Raw genomic sequence first — 21,149 nt, forward strand, 5'->3', positions numbered from 1 at the left:
AAGCATTTTTAACAATGCATTAGCATGGGTACTTGCTCAAGTTTTTAATTCCTCTTTAACAGAAATCACACAAGGTGTAGATGACATTTCATGCCCAATGACTTACGCTAGAATCTTATTTTCTAATATATTATTATAAACATAACTCATAATATTTTGTCCAAATATTGCAAACAAAATTTTTTCCTTATTCTTCACCTAAATCAATGGCCTTTTGCTCATGTCTTCCTTCTCCTCTCTTCTTTAGAACTTATTTTAAAGATCACAGTGTTAGTATTGCTAAGTCTTGTAAAGGCATTTGGACAAAAGCAATAAAGTTCTGACTTAAAATCATAGCAAATAAGTTTTGGGGGAGGTATTATTTCCCTTTGGATGTTCCCTTAAATAGGAGTCCAGATAGTATTGATAATGGAAGTAGAAAAGGTCCAATTTGAGAGCAAAAACTTTTTGGAACTCTGAGACTAAAATAGTATCATTTAGGTTTCTGGGAATTGTATGGAATCTATTACTAAACACTTCCTATATGTCAAGCATTTTATTTATCTTACCCTAAGTCCCGAGTATTCTTTATAAGTTATACTCTATTGTGAGAAATGAACAGAGAACTTTCACATCTGGAAAGATGCGTATCTTCTTTGCTCCTTGTTAGTTTAAGGCAAGGGCAACTGATGGGCTAGTTTCTGTTGACAACTCATCGAGGAGTAGTGGCTACATAGAACGTAGTGATGAAAAGGATTCTGAGGTGGAGGCAGGGGCCTACAGGAGCAAGCTGATTGGCGACATCTGTGTTCCTTATAGAAGCAGGTGACATGAGTGTGTATTTACTGTCTCTGACTTAGATACTGCAAACAGAGCAGGGTATCTGCCTCTTATGCTTAATTCCAAAATTTAAGTCCACCCAGCAGAACACACTTTACACACTTTGCCAACGATATAAGAAGATTTCCACAAATACAATTTGGTGATACTGTTTCTCCATGTGCCCACTCCTATCCATGTACTTGGTAGTTTACTACAGCTTTTCAAAGATATGTTTTTAAAAATGGATATAAGAGTAATAAATAGGAAAATGCAAATCTGAAATATTATTAAATAAGAAATGACAGATCTAAATTTAAAAATCAATATTTAATCAACTTAATATATTACCAACAGGTGAGGCTAAGTTTACTATTTCTGTATGCTTTCAGTATGAATAAAAAGCGGCTCATAATTGAGTAAGATTCATGATTTATCATAGGTCACAAGAATCTATAACTTGTTCTAGCCTCCATATTTCCATTAACATGAGCACTTGTGAAATATCAGACAATTTCTGGCAATGATGGTCACTTAGATTACATAGATATGAAAACTTAAGAGTTTACATCCTAAAAATCTATTTCTAAGGTTCAGCTGGAAGCTGTAGACAGCCAAAGAACAACAGATCTCTAAGATCAAATTGTTACTTCCCCTGCCTTTCATGCTGGAAGAACTGAGAATAAAATTCAAACATCTTACCACAGCCTTTTAGGTCCTACACGATCCAGTCCTGCCCACCCCTCTGATCTTAGGCACTGCCACTCTCTCCTTTCCCACTTTGCTCCAGAAGCTTTGAAGTTATCTCCAATCTCTTAAATCACTGAAGTTTGTTCCAGCTTCAAGTCCTATGCACTTATTTCCCCTGCCTAAATGGCTCTTCCTCCAAATTTTCATGCGATTGCCATGTCTTGTCATTGAGGTCTCAGCTCAAGTCACACAACCTCAGAGAGCTCTGACCTGACCTGCACTATCTATTTAACTACTATCTAAAAATACCTTAGTTTTTCAATTGCTGATCGTTATTGTCTGTCTTCCTCCATAAGAAACTAAGCTCCAGGCAGACATGACTTTTGTCAATATTGTTTATTTCTCTATCACCAGAGGTCAGACTAGTGCCTAGCCTAGGGGCTTGGAAAATATTTATGAAAAGATTGAGTTAGTAAATAAAAGAAGACGCAGCTGAATATGAATGCTGTTCCATTTTATTCTATCACAAGATTGTCATGTATCTGACAGTGTAACATATTAGACAGTGTTCCCAAGACAAAAGCATCATTCGGCTGTATAAGGTTGGTTCTTCAATAATTTTATGGTGCACTTTCTTCTCTTATTTAGCATCTCAGCTCTGTATCATTGATAGCTCTTGCTGGAAGGGGATTCTTGGACTGGCTTCCCTCTTGAGTTGGTTTATACTAACTTCCAGAATATTCCTTTTATAAGGCTGTACCACAATAACTCCAATTAAACGAACAAAAGTGTGCACAACTACTAGAATGAGGATTTCTATAGTAATTGCTGAAAGGCTCTTTACTATAATAATGTGAGTTAAGATTGCTATAATAAGAGATACATTAATTCAGAAAGGGGACTTATCTTGAATGTAGCTTTTCCTTATTCTGTTAGCACTGGGAGTGCGCCTAACTACGTATAATAGCATTTTATATCAACGCTATCATGTGTTAATATGAAAGAAGTTACTGGAGTGCCTGCAAAATAAACCTTAGCCTAATAAACTATCCAATTCTGAGAGTTTCAAGTATACTACAGTTTTAGATTTATGTATAACAGACTTAGTGGGATTTTCATGGTTTTAGGCCTTGGACATATTTGGAAATCTATAATTACCATAAAACCATCTGATATTTATCAAGTACCTTTTAAATGTTAGGAGTATTCATACTTGTATAAAAGACTTTCTGCCTTCAAAGAATGTATTAGGTAGGATTAGTTTTGATTTAACAGATCAAAACCCAAAATAACTGAGATATAAATACAATAGGAATTCATTTCTCTCCCAAGGGAAATAAGCCTGGAAAAAGTTGGTTTAGGGCTGTTCAGTGTGGCACAGGGTCAAGGACCCAGGGTCCTTCTGCATTGCTTCTCTATCATCCTTAGCCTGTGGATTCCATAGCATATTACCTGAGATGGCTAGTCCAGTGCCAACCCCAGGACTCAGATCCAATTGGGAGAGTGAACAGAGGATCAAAGGATGATACACTTTCTCCTTTTTAAGGAGAAATTTCATTGACAACTCATTAGCCGGCCTTGATCACATTGATGCATAGGAAATTTGGGATATTCTTGATGGCGAAGTGCCTACCTAAAATTGAAAGATTTCAATTCTGAGAAAGAAACGGAGAAAAGATTATTGGAAAAAATTGAAATCACAGCTACATAGAAGTCTCCAAAAAGGGTGACAAAACATAGAAAAATTAAAAGTTAAATACCTAATATTTCATTTATAATGCGGAGTAGCAAAGTATAGTGGTTAAGAAATTAGAGCTTTAAAGTTAGGCTGCCTGGATGTGAAGTTTGGGTTCATCTTTTATTTGCGGTGTGAATTTGGGTAAGTACTTATAATTTCCAAGTCTCCATAAACAGAGAATAATAATAGCATGTATCTTAGAGAGAGCTATTGAGATGATTAAATAAAATAATGGACATAGGCCTTTAGCATAGAGCTTGCTCACATTTAGCACTCAATAAATATTGATGATGAAGAACATGATGATAGTGATGTTAATTGAGTAATAGTTGAAATAATGGCATTAGTAGTAATGTAAGAACCACCAAAACATTATGATTTTTTAAAATTAATTTTTTATTGAGGTGATACTGGTTTATAACATTATATAAATTTCAGGCATACATCATTATATTTTGATATGTGTAGACTACATCGTGTTCACCACCCAAAGTCTAATCATCATCCATCACCACACAAATGTGCCCTTTTACGTCATTCAGCCAGCCTCCTACCCCTTCCCCTCTGGTAACCACCAACCTTTAGTTCTTTCTCTAGTTCCTCTAGGTGTATTGTTAGATTATTTGAGATTTTTCTTATTTCTTGAGCTAGGTCTGCATTGCTATAAACTTCTCCCTTAGTAGCACTTTTGCTGTATCTCATAGATTTTAATATGTCATATTTTCATTTTCATTTTCTTCAGGTATTTTTTGATTCCTCCTTTGATTTTTTTTGTTGACCCAATAGTAGTTAAGTAGCATTTTGTTTAATTTCCATATATTTGTGACTTTTCCAGTTTTCTTCTTGTAGTTGGTTTCTAGTTTCATACAGTTGTGTTCAGAAAAGATGCTTGATATTATTTCAAACTTCTTAAACTTATTGTTACCTGTTTAGTGGCCTAATACATGATCCATCCTGGAAAATGTTCCTTGTGCATTCAAAAAGAATGTATATTCTGCACTTTTTGGATGGAATGTTCTATATATATATCTATTAAGTCCATCTGGTCTAATTTGTCATTTAAGGCCAATGTTTCCTTATTGGTCTTCTCTCTGGATGATGGTTGATGTAAGTGATATAAGCAGAGTGTTATGATCCTCTACTATTATTATGTTACTGTCAATTTCTCCTTTTAAGTCTGTTAATATTTGCTTTATGTATTTAGGTGCTCTTATGTTGGGCATATGGATATTTACAAGTGTTATATCCTCTTATTGGAGTGTTCCCTTTATCATTATGTAATGCCCTTCTTTGTCTCTTGTTGCAGTGTTTGTTTTAAAGTCTATTTTGTCTGATATAAGTAATGCTACCCCAGCTTTCTTTTCATTGCCATTTGTGTGGAATAGCTATTTCCATTCCTTCACTTTCAGTTTGTGAGTGTCTTTAGGTCTGAAGTGTGTCTTTTGTATGCAGCATATATATGGGTCTTGTTTTTTATCCATTTAGCCACCCTATGCCTTTTGACTGAGCATTTAGTCCTCTTATATTTAAAATATACTTACTGCTGTTTTGTTACTTTTTAATGATGTTTTTGTAGTGTTTCTCTGTTCCTTTCTTCTTCTCTTGCTCTCTTCCCTTGTGATTTGATGGCTTTCTTTAGTGCTATGTTTGGGTTCCTTTGTTTTTACTTTTATGTGTATTCATTGTAGGTTTCTGATTTGCGGTTACCATGAGGTTCATATGTAATAACTAATGTAAATAGCAATCTATATTAAGTTGATGGTCTCTTAAGTTTGACCTCTTACTAAAAGCCCTATGCTTTTACTCTCTTCCCCTCCACATTTTATGTTTTCAATATCATATTTTACCTCCTTTATTTTTGTGTATCCCTTAACCTCTTATCAAGAAAAAGATAATTTTAGTACTTCTGTCTTTTGACCTTCATACAAGCTTTATAGGTGGTTGATCCACTACCTTTCCAGTATATTTGCCTTTACCAGTGATATTTTTTCTTTGATAATTTCTTATTCCTATTTGCAGCCTTTTCTTTTCCACTTAAATGAGTTCCTTTGACTTTTCTTATAAGGCCAGTTTGGTGGTGATGAACTCCTTTAGTTTTTGCTTATTTGTAAAACTCTTTATCTCTCCTTCCATTCTGATTGATAAGTTTGCTGGGTAGAGTATTCTTGGTTGCAGGTTTTCTCCTTTTAGCACTTTGAGTATATTGTGCCACTCCCTTCTACCCTGTAAGGTTTCTGCTGAGATGTCAGCTGATAGTCTTATGGGGTTTCCTTTGTATGTAACTTGTTGCTTTTCTCTTCCAGCTTTTAGAATTCTCTCTTTATCTTTAATTCTTGATATTTTAATTATAATGTGTCTTGGTGTGAGCCTCTTTGGGTTCATCTTATTTGCTACTCTCTGTCCTTCCTGTACCTGGATGTTTTGTTTACCAGGTTAGGGAAGTTTTCAACTACTATTTCTTCAAATAAGTCCTCTGTCCCTTTGTCTTTCTCTTCTTCTGGGACATCTATAATGTGGATGTTAGTATGCTCGATGTTGTCCCAGAGGCCCCTTAGACTGTCCTTGTTCTTTTTAACTGTTTTTTTCTGTTCAACTTCAGTGATGTCCTCTACTCTTTCACCCAGATCACTGATCCCTTCTGCATCATCTACTCTGCTGTTGATTACCTCTAATGAATTTTTCATTTCTATTGTCGTAGTCTTCAGCTTGATTGGTTCTTTTTTATATTTTCTAATTCTTTGTTGAAGTTCTCACTGTGTTCATCTATTCTCCTCAGATAAGTGAGCATCCTTATGACTATTAGTTTCTACTCTTTATCACTTAGATTGTTTATCTTTGTTTCATTTAGTTCTTTTTCTGAGGATTTGTCCTGTTCTCTTATTTGGAGCATATTCCCTTGTCTCTTCATTTTGCCTACTTCTCTTTGTTTATTTCTATGTATTAGCTAGATCAGGTACTTCTCCTGTTCTGATAAATGTGGATGTATGTAAGAGATGCTTTAGGGGGCCCAGTAGCATGCTCCTCTCGTCTCCTGTGCCAAATGTTCCAGGAATGTCCCATGTGTAGGCTGTGTGTGCCCTTATATTGTGGCAGGGTTACTATTGCTGCAAGCACATGGGTAGGCTAGACTGGCCCCCAGCCTCACTGGTTATAAGGCTCAGCTGTGTGTGACTGCTACAGGTACTTTATTGGGTGGGGCAAGCCCCTGGTAAGGCTGGCTGTGAGGTTTAATAGTATACCACTACTGCAGTTTTGCTGGAAAGCAAGTCAGGCCCTTAGCGTGGCTGGTTGCTAGACTCAGGTGTACATAATTGCACAGGCCCCTGGTGCAGCTCCCTGCGGTGCTCAGCAGCCTCTGTGTTGGTGGGTGGGGCAGGTTTTAGGTGAGGCTAGCTGCCTGGCGTGAGGCTGTTGTCAGGTCACATTTGGACAGGGCAGGCCTCTGGCAAGAACTAGCTATGCTCCCCTGTGGTACACAGCTGCCTCAGGAGAAGAGATGGGTGGGGCAGGCCCCAGGCGAAGCAGCACACAATCATTTCAGGCATTGGTAGGAAAGGCAGCTCCCCTTTGTGGTTGTTCATGATGGCCAGTGGCACAAGTTTGCTGTGGGCCCACAAGTCCACCTCAGGCCCACAAGGCCTCTGTGGGTCCACAAGCCTGCTTCAAGCCCATGAGTCTGCCTTGTACCCACAAGTTGGCTGCAATCTCGCTAATGGGTGAGGACAGTTCCTGGGTGGGCTGCCTGCTGCTTGGCTATGCTTATTACCTCGAGTGCTCTAGTAGGCAGGGCAGAGGCTAGAGGAAAGATTCCAATAGCACCTGACAGCATCTGTGTCAGCACCACTGAACCAGGTCACAATAATGGCTGCTGCCAGTTTCTCAGTCCCTGAGGGAAGGGCCCAGCTACCCCATTGCCTCTCTGGGATGTGCACCAAGCTTAGTAAATGAGTCTCTTTTACCAATGAGCTATGTACTTCTCTATCTGGTGTTTTTGTGCTGGTTTCCAGGTCGAGTGACTCTGTGTGTGGGCCCTATATGAACGAGATTTTTTTCCCCCTGAAGTTCTGTAGTTTTCCTAGGCATATTCCCCATTGGCTTTCAAAGCCAGCAAAGCCAGATACTGTGGGATCTCATTTCTCTTGTGCTGGGTCTAACGGCTGGGGTCTAAGGGTCTAATGTGGAACTCGATTCCCCTACTTCTCTGGCAAAATCTCCATAACTTTGAGATCACTCCCAGCCATGAAGCGCTGTGGCTGGGGCGTGGCAATTTCCTCAGTGGGGCTGTATCTCTGCTTTTTTCACCTCTGTTGTTTGTCCCTTGTTGGGGAGGTTCTTTCTATCCCATTTCCAGAGCTCTCAGAGGAAATCATTCCACAGGTAGTTGTTGATTTGCTGTGAGCGTGGGAGGAGCCGAGTTCAGGATCCTCCTATGCCCCATCTTTCAAACTCTCTTCCAACAGTATGTAAATCTCTACAAATGAACTTGACTGATAGCAGATTTCTTATTAGCAATAGGAAATAAGTTTGGTGCTCATCTTCAGTCTCTGAGGTAATGACCACATCCATTTGTTACAGCCAGAGAAATTTATTTTAAAATAGAAATATCCATACATTAAGCTTTAAAATAGTCAAATTTTAAACAAAAAGGAAAAAACCCATCTGATCCTAGAGTCTATTCGAAATGGATTTAATGAAGCATTTGAAATTTACATAAGGTGCACTTACAGACAACCTGAAATACAAATGCACACCTCCCAGCCCCTGGTGTCTGCTGGGTGGGGGGACACTGTAGTGATGTCACGGCCCCCACTGACACTAGACACTCCTGCACTGAAAGCTGCCAATGGCCATGAGGATGGCAAGTGCCCAACATCTCAGTGACTGAGACAGACGTTTGCAGATTGAGGCTGCCGTGTAAATGCTTCCAGCTCCTCTCAAACACAGCATAAAGGGCCTCAAGACATGTAGGAGACAAGTTCAGAGACTTTGGAAATGCAGATGTAATGTCCAGGAAATTCTACCAAAAGAGTCCAAAAATACTCAGCTGATAATCCAAGCTTTGTTGTGTGGTGACAGCCCACAAGTAGCCCCAGCTCTGCATTGTATTTCCCTTCGGTTTCTCCTTGCAGGACTCACCAAATTCATCCACTCTGCTCTTGCTCCCTGGATAAAGCCATTGTTGCTAGAGCTAAACAAGGAACACCACATCGTCCCTGAAACACACCAGCTGGTGGGAGGTGGGCATGATGATGATGAAGGCAAAGACATCATCAATGAAGGTGCTGAAGTTCTTATAGGTGAAGGCTTTCCTGGGCAGGTACACTGCCGACTTCATCTTTTAGTTCACAAAGAGCTCTAGCAGCACAAAGAGGAAGCCAAAAGCATATACCCTATTGATGAAGCTGTTGATCGACTGAGAATATCAACGATTATACTTGATGTTCTGCAGCAAATAGATAGCACCCTGGATACATGGAATGCAGAGCAGGTAATGCAAATACCTCATGGCCCAGGTGTCATATTCTTTGGTTTTCCTTTCAGGTTCACTGTAAGTGGCAAACTAAAACTCAGGTCTTAGGATTCTCAAATAAGTCATTTTCAATGCCTTTTTCACTTTTCATAGCTCGATGGCAGCTCCGATGCCCACCGAGACCAGCCCCAGGAGGCTCGTCTGCTTGTCCGGCAGGGACAGGAAGATGGCCACCGTACTGAAGCAGCACCAGTGCACTGCTTTGGGAGACATCCCAATCATGCTCTTCTTTTTATTCTGGAAACTGATATCATTTTTAAAGGCCAGGAAATCAAGAAGAAAGTGAAATGCTGTGACAAAGAAGTTCAATGCTAAGAAGTACAAGTTGGTATCAAGAACAATTCCCTTTCTTTCATCAGCATCTTTCTCTGAAAACCCGAACTGCTGCAGGAAGTACACGGCATCCTGCATGTGGATCGAGATGCAGAGCCTTCCCAGTGAGATCCTGTCCTAGGACACTGCAAGGGGCAGCTCGGTGGTGGAACAGGATATGACCGTGAAGTCCTTTACTCGATTGCTGAGCTGTTCAATGAACAGGATAAGGAGGTAGGGAGGACAACACGCAGTTGTCCACCATCGTGTTCAGTGTTAGTCTTGGTCTCCAGTGGGAAATGAGCTCATCCAAGGCAATTGCTGGCTTCTTCTCTGCTCCAATCTGCTGTGTAGCAGATTCCCCAGGGAGCAGATTGACCCCTTCCATTTGGGGGATCATGTAGGTGGTGAGACGGCTCACCAGATGCCCTGCTTTCCTGCCATGCCAGGGCCGAATACCAGCATGACGGAGGAAGATGTAGGCCTACAGCCTGCTGTTATTTCTGGTTTTCTCTGGTACAGAAACATTAACTGGCCTTTCAAATTTGGACTCCAAGTCAAAGTCTTCCATGTTCCAGAGCAGATCCACATTGTTCTCAGCACCAAAATTGGACCCCCTGCTAGTGCATACACCCAGCTGCAGCTTGGGCCTCCATGCCAGACAGGGCTGGATGCACTTGCCATTCCAGTGCACAGGCGGGTATAGACAATGCCGTACATGACCCAGCAGGTGTGCACCACGTACACCAGGCACACGTCTACCCCCAGGCTGGTAAAGGATCTGCAGCCCCTCCATATGGTGCTGCACTCCCCACACCATCACCACAGCTCATTCAAGAGCCTCCACTGGGGGAGCAAATGCACCACATGAGCCATGGGCTGCCAGCTCCTCTGCATGCTCCTGCCACTGCCACCGACCTGTAGCCCATAAACATTATGATTATTATGATTAATATTCAGAATGCTTGGAAGGCTTCATAGACTAGGGAGTACTTGAACAGACCCAGGTGGAGAGGTTGGATTTACAGAGCTAGAAAGAGAATTCCCAGGGGAATATATTAATATATCTGGACCAAGTACAACATCGAGCTCTGCCCTGTTCAAATCTTCCATAACTTCCCTGCAAATGGATTTAAAGCAGTTGGGAGACTGAAGCTTACTGAACTTAGGTGTAAACATTGTCTAATGATTTAATTACTAAGACAGACCATTATTCCATTGCAGAACATGATCTGAGTTGCGTCTTAGGGAAATACAAATTATTAAGTGGATTTGCTAGAATCTGGCTAAGTGAAATACTTAGATAGCACCTTTGAATGGAAAACAAACAGCCTTCTGCATCTTCAAAAACTGAATAATTTTTTTACTTTGATAATAGCAATCTTATGTTACCAAAAAGCCCCCAGAAATCTTAAAAGTCCTCACAGATGGTAACCTAGTGAGCAAAAGTATGGTTATCAAATCTATTTTCCATCCAGTATTTGTGAGTGTGTGTGTGTATGTATGTGTGTGTGTATATATATATATATGTGTGTGTGTGTGTGTGTGTGTGTGTGTGTGTATCTTTTCTTCAAAATGTAGGGAGCTTTGCATATACCTTCAATTGTAGTAATTAATTTATTCTCCCCTAAAACACTAAAACATTCACCTGAGCGTGAATGCTTCATTTTCCCACCATTGGAAATTAGTTGAAAAGTTTTACCCCTATTAGAAAGCTTAATTTAAAATTAATATGTAGGCATTGTCTTTCATCTTTTAAATATGCAAAAATAAGCTGTTTCTCAGTGATGAAGAACTAAACAGTGGTTTGAAATGCCACTTATTTGAATTTCATAAGTCAGTCTTTCCCTATATCTTTTTTTCTTCCTTGAGCTGTCACTCAGAATTGCAGGCAATGGTAGAGAACAAAGCAATGTTCTCTACAAGGTCTGAGTCTTAAAGAGCTAGTTCTTTTACCACTTTCAGTCATACGGTTTACTCGACTTAGGTGATGTAACTACTATCTATTAATTTTTTTTATCCTTTAATATGTGCCAGGCACTCTTCTAAGGTCTTCACGTTCTCTGACTCATTTAATACTCACCAGAACTAGATGAGGTAGACGCTCTTATTGTACCCACTTCAGAACCAAGATAACTGAGACACAGAGAGAATAAGTAACTTGGCCAATGTCATACAGGTGATAAACGGTGGAAACAGGATTGGAACCTAGCCCATCTGCCTCTACATAGCACACACCTAATCTCTGCATTACTCTGCCTCTCGGGCACATAGATCCACTTTCAGGCCACTGGGTAGAAAGAAATCTTTCCTTCTTTAGTTGAAAATTTTCTTATAACACTTTATTTCCATAAAGATAATTGTCTTGTATGGCATCTGTGGCTTCATTTCTCAATTCTACAAACGATTGGCTGAACACATTATATATATAGTCTTTCTATGGGAAACATCCCAGTGAGCACACATTTATGCTATAGAATTCAGTTATATTCAGAGAAATGACAGAGTGACATGTTTGATTCTCCCTCAAAAGAGTCTGGCTCAATGTCTACACACCTGTCTAAGACAGAGTGAACTCTTTTTTAAAGGCAGAGGAGAAAAACACTGCAAATGGGAAAATACTGGCTGTTTTATGTGTGTATGAAGCTAGCTGGAACTTTACAAGATGAATGCTCCATCTGATAAAAAGCTACCAGAGCTACACAAGCGCCAAGCAGAGTACATGCTTAGCTTCTTAATAATCCCTTGTTGTTTTAACAAACACACATCATCATAGCCCATTTTGACAGCCAAATAATGCTACCACCAACTTGTTGTGATAGAATATAAACCCGATTGAACGTAAATGAAAAAACCCATTTAAAATATGTTAAAGAAATAAACATACACCAGTCTAAGCAAGACATTAAATAGATTTTCAGTCAGTTCAAATCCTTTATGGAAAGAGGACATGAGGATAAATTAAAAGAACAGAGTTTTTTCATTATAGGAAAAAAGGAATTACACGTGCACATACACACACATGCATACTGTTTAGATAAAGAATACACTAACTTTCTCATCCTCTGCCAATCCTAAATGATTCTTTCATTTATCCAGGTGAATTGCATGAGATTATTTATAAAGTGTGGATGAGAGGTATTTTCCAAAGAATAGAGTATTTTAGAGTGAATAGAATCACCTTGTATATGCTTCACTAAGGCCAAACACTCCTAAAAATAAAGAGAAGGTGGGGCTTTCTCAATGAGCAATGAATCTGGGAAGGGCTTTAAAGTTCGTCTTCATACAGATCTTCTTCAAATAGACACCCAAGGAAATTTTTGAAACAGAATCTGATTGTGTCACCCCCACCTCCACCCCTGCTTAGACACTTTTGACAGCTTCGTGTTGCTTTTAGGATGAAAACAATGCTTACAAGCCTCTGTATATCCCTTCTTCTACCAAATGCTAGGTTCCAATTCATATCTCCCCCACCCCATGCTCCAAGCTCACTGATTTTTCAGTTGTTGGAAAACCCATGTACCTCTTACATCAGGGGTATTCTCCAAGTCTCACTGGGCCTGTTTCCCCAGTACCTAGGACAGCACCTGTGATTTCATCAGCGCCCATAAAGAGTATTGAATACATGGATGACTGAATGCATGCCACTCCCTCTACCTGGTATGTTCTCTTCCCTTTCATCCTTAACTTCAGGAAGCCTCACATCTTAGCCTAACATCGTCAAATGGTACCACATCCCTCTCTTCAAGGCACTGATAATTGTTGTAATTCCACGTTTATTTCTGTGATAGTTTAATATTTACTTCCTCTACTAAACTCTTAGCTCTATGAGACGAGGAACCAAGCCTTTTTTTGCTCCCTGTTGTTTCCCCAGTGCCGGGCATAGCAGCTCACACATTTGGCAGCCCATAAATGCTTGTTGAATATATGAGTGAGTGAGCAAGTGAGTGAATGAATGAATAGTTGAATGACGAAAGAAAGATCCTAGGAAGAGTGAAGTCCCCCAACACTTTTTTTTTTTTTTTTTTTGAGGAAGAATAGACCTGAGCTAACATCTGCCAGAAATCCTCCTCTTTTTGCTGGGGAAGACTGGTCCTGAGCTAAGATACATGCCGATCTTCCTCTATTTTATGTGGGACCTGCCACAGCATGGCTTGAAAAGCTGTCCCTGGATCCGCACCCAGGATCCAAACTAACTAACCCTGGACCGCTGAAGCAGAACCTGCGACTGCTGTGCCACCGGGCTAGCTCCCCCTCCCCCAACACTTTTGTAAAGTAACCCAGGTATGACATTCGTTCTGTCGAATAAAGGAAGCAGATGGGCAGAACTCTAACCCACTGGCTAATGATAAAGAACCTGGAAATATGGTACTTAAAATCTGAAAATTTAAATATTTTTGGAAAATTTCTCTACTAATAGTTTTAAGTAAAGTATATGCTTGCCACGTACCTGATCAATGGCTGCATTTCTGATACTTCAACTTTGGACTGAGCAAAAAAATTCCATCCATTTCCAGGGGGCGCTTTATAGCTTCTGGGTCAAAGGGAATTGGTTTAAAACTTACTGGGATTCTATGAAAATACATCAAAAATAATTGCTCCACTTTATTTCATTCTGAAGATACACAGGTGAATCTGTGAAATAATGATGAATTTCTAACCAGTGGCTTTAAAATAGTGTCCTCCTGCAAACCTATTGGTCATAGCTTGCAGTAGTTGCAGCTAAATGAATTCCTCTACAAATTAATGAAGTCAATGAGTCAGAGACTTTTGAATTGTAATTGAATTTCAAAAAAATCCTACATGATAAAATCGCACATGACTTATAGAAGAACATCTTTGTTTTACTTATTTATTTTGCAGACTTCTGCAGTATTTTTCCTGTCTAGGAGAAATACAAATATTTGAAAAGGGCAGCCTTTATTTTATTGTCTCTTAGGCAGCCAAATTCCACAGTTACCTGGTAACCACAAAATGGGTATTACAAAATATGACCAAAAAAACCACATAGATTGTATTTGCTATATGTTGTCAAATGAATAGTCTTTCTTTTGTAGGGTTTCATTGTCAGTTATTAATTAAGACTAGAGTGAGCTGGTTATAAGGATGTGCACCCTACAGCAAAGTTTTCATCTGAAGTGGGACCGTGACCTTTACAGGGTTCTTAACGACTCGACTCAAACAAAAACATGTTGATACCTCAAGTTATCAAGAACGGATGTTTGCTGAAATTCTCAAATATGTCACTGATATCAATTATAATGTGTTAGGATGTATTCTCTATATTTAAAGGATTTGAGTATTCATAGCCATTTGGGGGAAAGTAGAAAATAATTCAAGATTCTACAGTTTTCAAAAAGAAAGTATCAGAAGCATACTATCGATTCCCTCTATTTGCCATTTCTTCTTTATTCAGTTTAAACTTTTATTCCCACCTCCTGTTTCCACAGTCTTTTGAAAATTCCATTCATTTCAACTTTCAACTCATCACTTTTTTATCAAATTTTCTCTGAAAATACACTGCCTTGACAGTTTTCCCAGAGGTAAGAGGGAAGATTTTTAAAAGAAAAAATTCTGAACTTAATGGCCTTTCAACCGGAGAGATTTTATTTTTGTTTTATTTACTTATTTATCGTTGGTAGTGCTGACATTGATTTGGCTGTTCAAAGAAGGGAATAATATTGTTATACGCTTATGGAGCTTTCCTCCCAATCTAATTTAAAAAATGGAAAGTAGGTCAAAAGTCACCATACTGTGCTGGCTCAAGTCCTTCTGACATGTAATATAGGGATGAGCATTAATCTGGAATGATTTTTGCACTTGAGACTTCACTATTTTGTCTGGAATCAATGTTCAGCAGTACGGGCAGCCTCTGATAATTGGTAATTTCTTTGTTGTCTTGCAGGGTCAGGAAATGGATTATCCTTGTTGTACAAGCATTTGGTTTAATTAAACAATCAATTATTCATTAAGTCCCTATTTAGGTTCAGCACTGGGCTAGGTGCTTTGGGGAAAAAACAGGTATAAGACAGTGCCTGTGGTTCAGTCTAAAGCATACGACTAAGGCACCCATACTAACTAAGGGGAGAAAGATCGGAAGTAAAGGTTCAACTAAGAATGAGGACTACAGAAACTATGACGGGCTCCAGAGAGAAGTTTGACTATGTGTAGGAAGGAGTGAATGGGAAATAATTTTGATGGAAATGTGTTTCAAGGGAGAACAACATAAGAATTGTTAGAAACCCAAGTGCCATGATCATACAATGAGAATTCTACAAAAGTATGCTTGCAGTTCGAACAACATGGGGCAAACAGCAAAGCCCCTTAGATAGTTTAATAGCCTGCTGCATTTTACATATGCAAATGAAAGTCATCAGCTTTGAAGTATTTAAAAACTCTTCATATCTGTTGGAAGAATTATTTTCTTCTTTATAACATATCTTTTTTTAAAGATTAGATGTATAAAGTCTGTTGTTGCCAAATTTTTCAAAATGAATATGCATTTTTAAAAACACACACCGGTTTTTCCTGGACATGCTTCGTGTCTATTCATAACTTTATTTAAAACATATAAAACATTGATGTTTCAGCCAAAAATACCTGCATAGAATGTTACCATTTTGGAATGATCCTGAACCAAAGAGAGTCAAGGTCATATTCATCTCCTGATGTTATAACCTACCCTACCTTTGCCATTATAATACTCGTTTCTTTGCCACAGTCGAGAAACTGACAAAAAGCTTCCATGCTGCACATAGTGCTCTTTGTCTCTCTTTTTTACTTAAAAAAAACAAAAAACAGAAACATGCATCAGATTTGTGTAATGAGGGTATGCCAAGAGGATAGCCAGTCTTGCTTATAATCGTATAAAGGAAAGTTTGTGATCTTACCTACATACACATACACCTACATATATATATATATATATATATATATATATATATATATATATATACACCCTTCCCAAGCAACAAAATTTTGTTTATATCGCAAATAAATATTATTTTTTCTTTAAAATAAAAGTTGTCTTAGAGGACAGTTGGGAAATTTGTATATATAGACTGACTCATGCATATACACATCTCTCTATTTCTGTATCTATCTTTCTGTAGAAAAAATGAATACGACTTCACACTGATGCCTTCAACCCTAATCCAGAACCAAAAAGTGATTTCTATCATTCCCTCTTTGCTTATTTCAGACTATGTTCTCCAATAGTAAGAAAACTGGCTCTCATCTATTCTGTATTTATTTGTTGATAGACCCTAGTATACATGTAAAGTTGTTTCACAATTCCTAACCAATATCTTTGGGAGAAACAAATTTACCAACCAGTGCAAAGTGTTTATGAACAGTTCATTTCATTTTATATTTAGCCTTAAAGTATCTAGTCAAAACTGCTTTCAGAAGTTACTTAAATCAGCTCCTTTCTTCTCTATCTCCTTCAGTGTGATTATGTTATATATTTCTAATATAGTTGGATTTATTTGTCATAGTTTGCACTCCATCTTGGGTTCAACAGATATCTGGGTAATTTTCTTTTTAAGATTAGCATACGGGAAAATTAACTGTTTGTAGTTTATGGTTCTACAGGTTTGAAACAGTTATATAACCTCCAAATTGTGTCACACTGTCCCTTTGTAGCCAATACCTCCCTAAACTTGAACTTTTGTAAAACTGAATATTTTGTGGTCCCAGGACCAAGAGTCTCCTGAGCTCCCCTCCTCCTACAGATGTACAGCTACACGTGGAGCAATTCCCTCTAAAAGAGATCCAGAAACTAGCTGAGCAACTCCTACACATCAGACAAATGAGAAAATACTCATACTGAAACAAGTAGGAAAGGTCAGGACACACTCTTGCTATAAACCCCATCCCCAAAACAGCACCATATAATCAGGAGAGAACACCCAACGTGTAGCTCCTCCCTAAGGAGCAAAGAGTTCGGATCCTACATTTAGTGCTCAGTTTTTAAGACTCCTACTGGAGTGGCAGGCTCCCAAAACACCAGGCTTTGAAAGCCAACAGGATTTGTGTCCAAAAGACCCACAAGACTAAGGCAAATAAAGTAATTCTTAACTGACATGCAGCACTCACCATGGCTACTTCCCAGGGTTCAGCACAGAGGGAGTAGACAAAATCACCCATCTTTCAGTCTTTCCCTGAAAGAGGTTTATCTGCAGACTTTAAAAGCTGTTGCTGAGGGCCACAAAGCTCACCTAAGGGAACCCCTGTAAGACTTCCAGCAGATTTTTCAGCAGAAGTCTTGTAGGCCAGAATGGAGTGGGATGATATATTCCAAGTTCCAGAAGAAAAAACTTCCAACCAAGAATACAACACCCAGCAAACTTGTCCTTCAGAATTGAAGGGAAGATAAAGAGTTTTCCAGACAAACAAAAGCTGAAGGAATTCATGAACACTAGACTGGACTTACAATAAATGTTAAAGGGAGTTCATCAAGCTGAAAGAAAAGGAAGCTAATTAGTAACCGGAAAACATATAAAACTCACTGGTAAAGGTAAACATATAGTTAAATTCAAAATCCTCTAATGTTATATATATATATATAATGGTGGGAAAATCACATATAACTCTAGTATAAAGGCTAAAGACAAAAGTCTTAGAAATAATTGTAACTACAATAATTTGTTAATGGATACACAAAGTAAAAGATGCAAATTGTAACATCAAAAGCAAAACGTGGAGTGAGGGAGTTTTGGTATGTCTTTGAAGTTATTATCAGCCTAAAGTAGAATGTTATAAATATAAGATATTTTATGTAAGACTCGTGCTAACCACAAAGCAAAGGCCTATAGTAGATACGCAAAAGATAAACAGAAAGGAATCAAAGCATACTACTATAGAAAATTGTCAAATCACAAAGGAAGAGAACACAGGACAAAGAAAAGGACAAAAGAATTACAAAACAACCATGAAACAATTAAGTAAGTGGCAATAGTAAGTCCAACCTATCATTAATTACTTTAAACATGAATGGACTAAATTCTCCAATCAAAAGATATAGCGTGGCTGAATGGATTAAAAAAAACAAGACCCAACTACATGCTGCCTACAGGAGACTCACTTTAGCTTTAAGGACATGCATAGACTAAAAGCGAAGGGACGAAAACAGATATTCCATGCAAATGAAAATCAAAAGAAAGCAGAGGTGGCTTTACTTACATCAAACAAAATAGACCTTAAGGCAAAGATGGTAATAGACAAAGAAGGCCATTATATAATGATAAAGGGGTGAATCCAGCAGGAAGATATAACATTTGCAAATGTTTATGCACCTAAGATAGGAGCACCTAAATATATAAAGCAAATATCAGCAGGTCTAAAGGGAGAAGTAGACAGCAATACAATAAATAGCAGGGGACTTCAATATCCTACTTTCAAAAAAAGATAGATCAGCCAGTCAGAAAATCAGTAAAGAAACATTGGACTTAAACTACACGTTAGACCAGATGGACCTAACGGATATATTCAAAACATTCCATCCAACAGCAGCATTCAGAATACACATTCTTCTCAAGCGCACATGGAACATTCTCTAGGAGAGAGCATATGTTAGGCCACAAAATAAGTCTTAATAAATTTAAGAAGATTGAAATCATAATAAGCATCTCTTCCAATCACAATGGTATAAAAATAGAAATCATTTGGGGCCAGCCTGGTGGTGCAGAAGTGAAATTTGCACATTCCTCTTCAGTGGCCTGGGGTTTGCCAGTTCAGATCCTGGGTGTGGACCTACACACCACTTGTCAAGCCATGCTGTAGCAGGCATCCCAGATATAAAAGTAGAGGAAGATGGGCATGGATGTTAGCTCAGGGCTAATCCTCCTCAAAAAAAAAAAATAGAAATCATTTACAAGAAGAATATTGGGAAATTCACAAATATGTGAAGATTAAACAACATCCTACAGAACAATGAATGAGTCAAAGAAGAAATCAAAAGAGAAAACAAAAAGTATCTTGAAATAAATAGAAGTGGAAACATAACATACTAAAACTTATGAGAATCAGTAAAAGTTCTAAGAGGGAAGTTTAGAGTGACAATGCCTAAATTAAGAAAAAAGAAAGATCTCAAAGGAACAACTTTACTTAAACCTCAAAGAAGGGGGAAAAGAAAAATAAACTAAGCCCAAAGTTAGAAGAAGGAAGGAAATAACAAAATCACACAGAAATAAATTAAATGGAGACAAAAAAAGAAATAAAAAAGATGAATGAAACTAAGAGCTGGTTTTTGAAAAGATGAATATAATTGAGAAATCTCCAGCTAGACTTAACAAGAAAAAAAGAGAGAACACTCAAATAAACAAAGTCAGAAAATAGAGAGAAGACATTACAACCGATGCCACAGAAATACAAATAATTTCTCTAAAACTGCAGGATACAAAATCAATATACAAAAATTAGCTGCATTTCTACACACCAACAACAAACTATGAGAAAGAGAAATTAAGAGGATAATTTCATTTACAATAGCACCAAAAAGAATTAAATATTTAGGAATAAATTTGACCAAGGAGGTGAACGACCTGTGCACTGAAACTGTAAGAGACTGATGGAAGAAATTGAAGAGGGCACAAATAAATGGAAAGATAGTCCACGTTCATAGTTTGGAAGGATTAATTTTGTTAAAATATTCATATTATCCAAAGTGATCTACAGATTTAATGCAGTCCCTATCAAAATTCTAACGGCGTTTTTCACAGAAATAGAAAAAACTATCCTAAAATTTGTATGGAAATGCAAAATACCCTGAATAGCCAAAGCAAACTTGAGAAAAAAATAACAAAGATGGAGGCATCACACTTCCTGATGTGATATTACAAAGCTATAGTAATCAAAACAATATGCTACTGGCATAAAAATAGACACAGAGATCAATGGAACAGAATAGAGAGCTGAGAAATAAAGTCACGAATATATAGCCAATTAATTTTTGACAAAATATCCAAGAATATACTATGGGGAAAGGATAGTCTCTTAAATAAATGGTGTTGGGAAAATTGGATAGTCCACTTGTAAAAGAATGAACTGGTCTCCTATATACACTATACACAAGAATCAACTCAAAATGGATTAAAGACTTGAATTCCTCTAAGAATACATAGTGGGTAAGCACCCTGATAATGGTTTTGGTGATGATTTTTTGGATATGATGCCAACACAAAGGCAACACAAGCAAAAATAAACAAGTGGGACTACATCAAACTAAAAAGCTCTGCTCAGCAAAGGAAACTTACAACAAAATGAAAAGGCAACCCACTGATTGGGAGAAAATATTTGCAAACCACGTATCTGATAAGGTGTTAATTTCCAAAATATACAAGGAACTCATACAACTCAATAGTAAAAAAAAAAAAAAAAAAGCCCTATTAAAAAATCAGCAAATGCCTAAATAGATATTTTTCCAAAGAAGGCATGCGCATGGCCAACAAGGACATAAAAATGTGTTCAACATAATAATCATCAGGAAAATGCAAATCAAAGCCACAATTTTGTACATAAATGAAAGTTTAGGTAATCTCAAATTGCCTGTGTACTACCTGCCAATACCAGCTTTAGTTTGGTTTTAATACACAGTTTTGAAACAGTTTTAAACAGAGTTTTCCTATCCAGACCACCAAGTTTTCAAGACTAGAATACAAAATAAAATTTTGATTTTGTTTGAAGTGAAGAATAAAAGTTTGGTGGGAAAAGAGCTGAATCTTTAATAAAAGTAAAATAATGTGATTAGCCGTGAATTTTAATCGTCTATTTGCTTCTTATCTTTTCATGTCATTATTAACTGAAAATAAACTGTATTGATAAATCAAAACCCATTTAAAAATATGTGGACACAAATTTAGTCCTATTTTTTAAAAATTAATAATGCTCATTAGGGATAATAACAATTTTAATTTTAGCAAGGCTTAAAAAGGGATTTTTTAAAAAGTTTTATTTCCTGGGGCTGGCCCCGTGGCCGAGTGGTTAAGTTCGCGCGCTCCGCTGCAGGCGGCCCAGTGTTTCGTCGGTTCGAATCCTGGGCGCAGACATGGCACTGCTCATCAAACCACGCTGAGGCAGCGT

At 37.9% G+C, this 21,149-nt stretch overlaps 1 pseudogene; it reads right to left on the reverse strand.

Annotated features, from left to right (window-relative positions):
- Positions 1–8,243: 8,243 nt before the first annotated feature.
- The window catches only part of LOC100061335 (lipid scramblase CLPTM1L pseudogene), a 73,080-nt pseudogene continuing 60,174 nt past the window's right edge, over positions 8,244–21,149 (reverse strand).

This window comes from Equus caballus, chromosome 16, assembly GCF_041296265.1.
Source record: "Equus caballus isolate H_3958 breed thoroughbred chromosome 16, TB-T2T, whole genome shotgun sequence".
In the NCBI taxonomy this organism is placed as follows: domain Eukaryota; kingdom Metazoa; phylum Chordata; class Mammalia; order Perissodactyla; family Equidae; genus Equus; species Equus caballus.